Below are 6,813 nucleotides of genomic sequence, written 5' to 3'. Positions count from 1 at the left end.
TCAAAAAGCCTCCAGCAGTGGAGACAAAAATTGCCAGACCCTTATCATCCCACCTGTCTCACTGTCATTGTCACAATGTTTCTAGGGACCTCCCCACCCCAGCAACCTGGCCTGCTCCTTCCTGCCTCCCACTAGGAAAGGTATATAGGAGTTCGCATTGTGGCTCAGTGGTTAACGAATCTGACTAGGAATCATGAAGTTGCAGGTTCGATCCCTGGCCTCACTCAGTGGGCTAAGGATCCATGAGCTGTGGTGTAGGTTGCAGACGTGGCTCAGATCTGGCATTGCTGTGGCTGTGGCGCAGGCCAGCGGCTACAGCTCCAATTTGACCCCTAGCCTGGGAACCTCCATATGCTGCAGGTGTGGCCCTAAAAAGCAAAGCAAAAAAAAAAAAAAAATACTGCTGAACTATTTCACAGAATCACAGCTGGTGAGAGTGTGTGACGTTTGCAGTGGACTATGAAGGCTGCATCCTGGCTGAAAGAGCCAGCTCACGAGGCAGCAGAAGTACTGTTTGGGCTGATAACAGTACTCCTAGGAGCACAGAAGGCCCCAGGAGAGAAGGGCTTATCTGCCTGGAGTGTATCTTTATTTAAACATTCACAGAGGGAGTTCTCATTGTGGCTCAATGGGTTAAGAACCCGACTAGTATCCGTGAGGATGCGGGTTTGATCCCTGGCATCACTGAGTGGGTTAAGGATCTGGTGTTGCCGTGAGCTGTGGTGTAGGTCTCAGACGAGGCTCAGATCTGGCATTGCAGTGGCTGTGGCGTAGCTCCAATTCGACCCCTAGCCTGGGAACTTCCATATGCCAAAGGTACGGCCCTAAAAAAGCAAAAATATAAGTAAATTTTAAAAATAAAGAAAAATAAAAAATTCACAGAAATGGATCGTATCACATTTTCCCTTAAAACACATGTCATGTCACTTTGGCAGCCCATGTGCTAATACTGGAATGATACAGAAGATTAACTTGGTCCCTGTACAAGGATGACATGTAAATTCGTGAAGCAGTCAGTATTTTTTAGCAGTAGATAATTGAAAAGTAAAATGTAAAAAGCAATCAAATTTGCAACAACAAGCCAGAGAATACTCAAGGATAAATTTAACAAAAGGTATGCAAGACTTATGTGCTGAAAACCACAGGTCACTGTGGTGCCACCTTGCCCCGGCCTGCTGGCTTTTACTACCAGATTGGGTCACTGCTCAGTTGACCTGAGGACAGCGGCACCAGCCTGTGGCTGTTCTTGTCCAAACTGGCAGGGGTTTGAGTGGGGTAGGGCTGGGTGGGTAAAGGCTCTCTTTTGGGCAGGGCCAGGTGATCAAAAGGCTCTCCAAGACAAAGAAGAAGATGACTTGACTCTTTCACTATGGGCCCGTGGCATCCTGTCCTGGTCACCTCATCCTATCCATCCCCACCCTGTGATTAGTGTGGTAACTGAGTGGTGAGGATGACAGCGAAGACTACAAGAGTCAGAGTTAATGAGCAGATGTGTAATCTCCCTGCAGGTACCTACCCACCCGCCTGGTAGCATCTCTGATCTTAAAGCCATGGTCCTGGGTCAGACCAGATATTGTTTCCTTACCTAGTATGGCTATTCTCTAGGTGTCCTTGTGTGTTTTTCTCGATTTCTTTTCTTTATTATTTCTTATTAAAAAGTAGTACTTATTACAGAAAATTTAGATAAGCAAAATCAATGAATTTAAATAATCACCCAAGGAGTTCCCACTGTGGCTCAGTGGTAACGGACCCAACTAGGATCCATGAGGACTTGGGTTTGATCCCTGGCATCACTCATTGGGTTAAGGATCCGGTGTTGCCATGAGCTGGGGTGTAGGTCACAGACGAGCCTCGGATTCACATGGCTGTGGCTGTGGCATAGGCCAGCAGCTGCAGCTCTGATTCAGCCTCTAGCCTGGGACTTCCATAGCCAAGGGCGTAGCCCTAAAAAAGATAAATAATCACCCCCATTTTTTTTTTTTGGTCTTTTTGTCTCTTTAGGGCCGCACCCGCGGCATATATTCAACCCAGGCTAGGGGTTGAATCAGAGCTGTAGCTGCTGGCCTACACCACAGCCACAGCAACGCCAGATCCTTAACCCATTGAGGGAGGCCAGGGATCGAACCCACAAACTCATGGTTCCTAGTCAGATTCATTCCCACTTCTCCACAACGGAAACTCCCTAAAGAAACTTCTTTATAGAAGAATGCCAGCTAATAAATTTTGAAGAAATTATAGCAATAGAAACATGTCTTTTTGTAATCCTTAGTGAAGCAGTTGATTCAGGCAAGGAGCAGCAATGGATGCTAAGCTCATTGGGTAAAAGCTTTCTTGGGGAAATGACTGGTCTAAGGAAGAAAACATAACGTTATAATGGGAGGGATCGTCTTAGCATAGCCCTTCCTCTAGCATCACTGCTAGTAGGATGTCATCCCATGCTTTCTGAGGTGATGAATTAGGCAGATATATATCACTTAGAAATTTTCTTGCCAAATTTAATCAAGCCTTTAGCTGTAACATCCAGCTTTCAAGAAATGCAGGGAATAAAGGACCAATTGAAGTGACATTACAAGGAAACAATCAACATATATCTAGACAGACAGGACAGTCAACAAGATGCTGGTCTGGCTTCTTCAAATCAATGTCACTAGAAACTCACAAAAATAACAAAACAAATAGGCCAGTTTTTCTTCTAGATTAAAGCTATTTAAGACATATAACAACTAAATCCAGTTCTTGGTCCTCTAATGGATTCTGGTTTTGAACATTCCACCTAAGGAAGTCATGTTGGGAGTTCCCATTGTGGCTCAATGGTAACAAACCCGACTCTTAACCATGAGGACGCCGGTTTGATCCCTGGCCTTATGCAGTGGGTTAAGGATTGGGCGTTGCCATGAACTGCCATGTAGGTCGCAGATGTGGTTCAGATCTGGTATTGCTGTGGCTGGGGTGTAGGCCAGCAGCTGTAGCTCTGATTTGACCCCTAGCTTGGGAACTTCCATATGCCACAGGTGTGGTTCTGAAAAAAAAAAAAAAATGTACACACACACACACACACACACATATATATATTACTCAAACATTTAAAAATCTGGAGATTTCAGGTAAAGAAATCCAAATTTCTGGCTTCTCTGAAAACTTCAGAGTATCTAGCCACTGCGTCCATATTCCTGAATGGAAACATCTGGCCGTGAGCAGTGGCTGTTCTTCCTGTTCTTCTCCTGTACCCAGCATGGCTTTCCTTCTGCTCATTTCACCCACTTACTCACCTGCCTAATCAGGTAAGTAAGTAATCACCTAACCCTGATCAGGGGCCCAGTCAAACCTCTGCTGCGTTGCAGAGGAGAGACTATGTGCTGTAAACTCCAGGGGCGGAGAGAGGATGTGAGGCCATGTAGGGTGGGTTCACACCCTCGCAGCAGGTCAGGGCCCAAAGGCCTTTCTCAACGCAGTGTGGTTGGCTCTGGGGAGCTTCTTAATCGTTTGGTTTTAGGTCACTGATTATATACGAACACATTATTCTTGGATGCCCCAAACACTCTCCTCCACCTTTCTTTTTCTTTTTTCTTTCTTTCTTTCTTTTTTTTTTTTTTTTGGCATATGGAGGTTCCCAGGTTAGGAGTCAAATCAGAGCTACAGCTGCCAGCTTACACCACAGCCACAGCAACGCAGGATCCTTAACCTACAGAGCGAGGCCAGGGATCGAACCCGCAACCTCATGTTTCCTACTCGGATTCGTTTCCACTGTGCCACGACAGGAACTCCTTTCCTCCACCTTTCAGTCTGAGCCTCCATAACTGGAAACATACTTTTCCAGCTTCCTTTGCAGTTAGGTCCCAGACCTGTGACCTGGTGTTCACCAATCAGATGCAACCACAGAGCCTATGACCTGGGAATTGAGCCCCACCCAGGTTGGCGAGGATGGTGGCGGGAGTGTCTGGCTTCTGCAGTGGCTGAGTGGGAGCCCAGTACCTCCTTACAGCAGCTCTGCCTTGACACAGCTGCCCTGCCCGGCCTCACGCACTCACAGAGATTCTTATAGGCACCTAAAATCTTTTCCTCCATCAGCTCACCAGAGTGGATTCTGTTGTTGGCAACCAAGAATACTGAGTGACGCGCCATTTCACCTCTCTAGGCCTGTGACTGGAGAGTGAAGGTGGTGACATTGCCTGAGATGCAGTCGGAGCCCTTTGTACCCAAGTTCTCCACTTCCCCAAACCCTGGGTCATTCGGGGAGTCAGCCCTCAATGAGATATGAAGCCCCTGGGTGCTGGGGATGCATCAGCAAGAGAGTCACCATCCATTGGTGAAGTCTCCAAAAAGAGCATTGTCTTGTCTACCTTGGCAGTTAACTGCATGTTTCTTGGACTGGACGAGTTAGTCACAGTAATCAGACAAATGAGAGCTAACCTTCTTCAAGCCAGCCTAGCAGATTTTCCCTCGGGCCTCTTTGACATTTAAGACTCCCCTGTGGTCAATACTTCTTTCTGGATGCTCCCGGAGCTCAATGAATAGTATTGCCTTGGTCCAAGGACACCAGGATCCTTGATCCCCATGATTCCTAGAGACCAAGTGCAGTAAATGTGTGTGTGTGGGGGGGGAGAACCACACCCATAAATTTAGGATATTGAGAAAGAGTGCATAGAATTACCCAAGTCCCTTGGCCAAATGATTTATAGCAGCCGTGTTTAAACAATGTTCCCTTACTCAACTCTACTGATGGCCTGTGGGAATGAAACCCACGCACGTCCTGGGCCCCTGCCATCTACCCAGGGGCACCCTCCTAGTACACAGTGAGTGAAAGGGGAAGACTTCTGCTACCTGGTGACTTCACTGCGTTTTCCACTCACTCAGCCTCTTCCCTGACCAGCTGGTCTGCCTGAAGAACATTCTTTTTTTTTTTTTTTTTTTTTTTTTGTCTTTTTGCCTTTTATAGGGTTGCTCCCATGGCATATGGAGGTTCCCAGGCTAGGGGACGAATCGGAGCTGTGGTCGCCTACACCAGAGCCACAGCAATGCCAGATCCGAGCCGCGGCTGCAACATACACCACAACTCACAGCAACACCAGATCCTTAACCCACTGAGTGAGGCCAGGGATTGAACCCGCAACCTCACAGTTACTAGTCGGATTTGTTAACCACTGAGCCACGACGGGAACTCCCTGAAGAACATTCTTTAGGTTTTCTTGAATGAAGCTCTTTTGGTAACATACTCCTTTTTTGTTTGTTTGAAATGATTTTATTTTACCCTTCTTCTTGAAAGATGGTTTCACTAGGTAGAGAATTACTATAAGCTGAAAGTTATTTTCTCTTAGTGTACTAAGCGTATTATTCCACCCACTGCTGGTTTGAGAAATTAACTGTTTGTGCAATTGCTGTTTCTTTGTAGGGATCTATGCTTTTTCTCCAGCTATGTTCAGATTCTCTCTTGCTTTCACTCTTACTGTATGTGTGTCACAATCTTTCTGTGATGTACCTGAATTTGAGCTTCTTCTTGTTTAATTTGCCTAGGATTCACTGGGCTTCCCTGATCTGAGCATTAGTATGTTTCAACAATTAAAGGAAAATTTCAGCCACAATTTCTGCATCTGTCTCTTCTCTTCCTTACTTCCTCAGTTATCTCCTCCTGGAACTCTGCTTTTATGTATTTGAGACTTTTTACCCTATCTTTCAATGTGGCCTATGGAGGTTCCCAGGCTAGGGGTCCAATCAGAGCTACAGCTGCCAGCCTACGCCACAGCCACAGCAACGCAGGATCCGAGCCTACATTAAAGCTCACAGCAATGCTGGATCCTTAATCCACTGAGCAAGGCCAGGGATCGAACCCATAACCTCATAGTTCCTAGTTGGATTCATTCCCGCTGCACCATGATGGGAACTCCCTGAATTTTTTATTTCAATTATTTTATCTTTTATTTCTAAAAATTGATTTGGTTCTTTTTCAAATATGCTTTGCCACTCTTTATAGACATCTATATAGTGTCTATAAAACAGCTGTCACGCATCTCTTCCAACTCCATCTTCAGTGATGTCACAGTGGTAGCTTGAAATCACCCATAATGGGTATATTGAAAATTAGCAAATGCTACAAATTAAGGTTTGGTTTGATGTATTATTAATTGTCTAGCCTTAATAAAGTGATGTATAACAGATGTATACTGCTATACACAAAATAAATAAGCCATAAGGATCTACTATATAGCACAGAGAAGTGTATTCAGTATAATAGAAGAGAATCTGAAAAAAGAATGCATATATATATGTATAACTGAATCCCTTTGCTGTATACCTAAGACACTGTAAATCAACTATACTTCAATTTTTTTAAAAAGAGAGAGAAATTACATCTGTGAGAATATAAGTGACACAAAAAGAAGGTCATGGAAAATGCTACTAATTCAGATTAAACTAAAAAATGTATTGTATCTGTAGCCATTTTGCACATAAAAAACTGAGGAAATCTTCTTCCGCTCTTCAAAATTATTATCTGATTTAGCAAAGAATTAGCTTTTATTACTAATGAATGAAGTGTCAACTTAAATCTTTGTTGTTTCCTTTTATCTTCCTCCTTAACATAAATAGAAGTGTCAGCCAGTATTCACCTTAGAACTTTGGTGAATTGCAACCTTAAGTTGGCTATAGATACATGAACTCGGCAAAAATCAACAAATGTTTTGTGTGAATCTGTTCTATATATAGAAATTGCAGAAGTTCCCATCATAGCACAGCAGAAACAAATCTGGCTAGCAACCATGAAGTTTGGGTTTGATCCCTGGCCTCACTCAGTGGGTTAAGGATCCAGCATTGCCGTGA

The 6,813-nt window shown here is 44.4% G+C and overlaps 1 non-coding gene across 1 annotated transcript; it reads left to right on the top strand.

The window, feature by feature from the left end:
• The first annotated feature begins 921 nt into the window (after positions 1-921).
• LOC146401627 (U6 spliceosomal RNA) lies at positions 922-1,024 on the top strand. Its single transcript, XR_014811767.1, has one exon. It is a non-coding gene; the product is annotated as a U6 spliceosomal RNA (small nuclear RNA).
• The last annotated feature ends 5,789 nt before the right edge of the window (positions 1,025-6,813 follow it).

This window comes from Sus scrofa, chromosome 7 (assembly GCF_054392235.1).
Source record: "Sus scrofa isolate SSC_HxYL_T2T_F1_AM1 chromosome 7, Sscrofa_HxYL_maternal_Yorkshire_Landrace_v2.0, whole genome shotgun sequence".
Taxonomy (NCBI): Eukaryota; Metazoa; Chordata; class Mammalia; order Artiodactyla; family Suidae; genus Sus; species Sus scrofa.
Note: the sequence above shows the minus strand (reverse complement) of the source record. Positions and strands in the feature narration are given on the sequence as shown.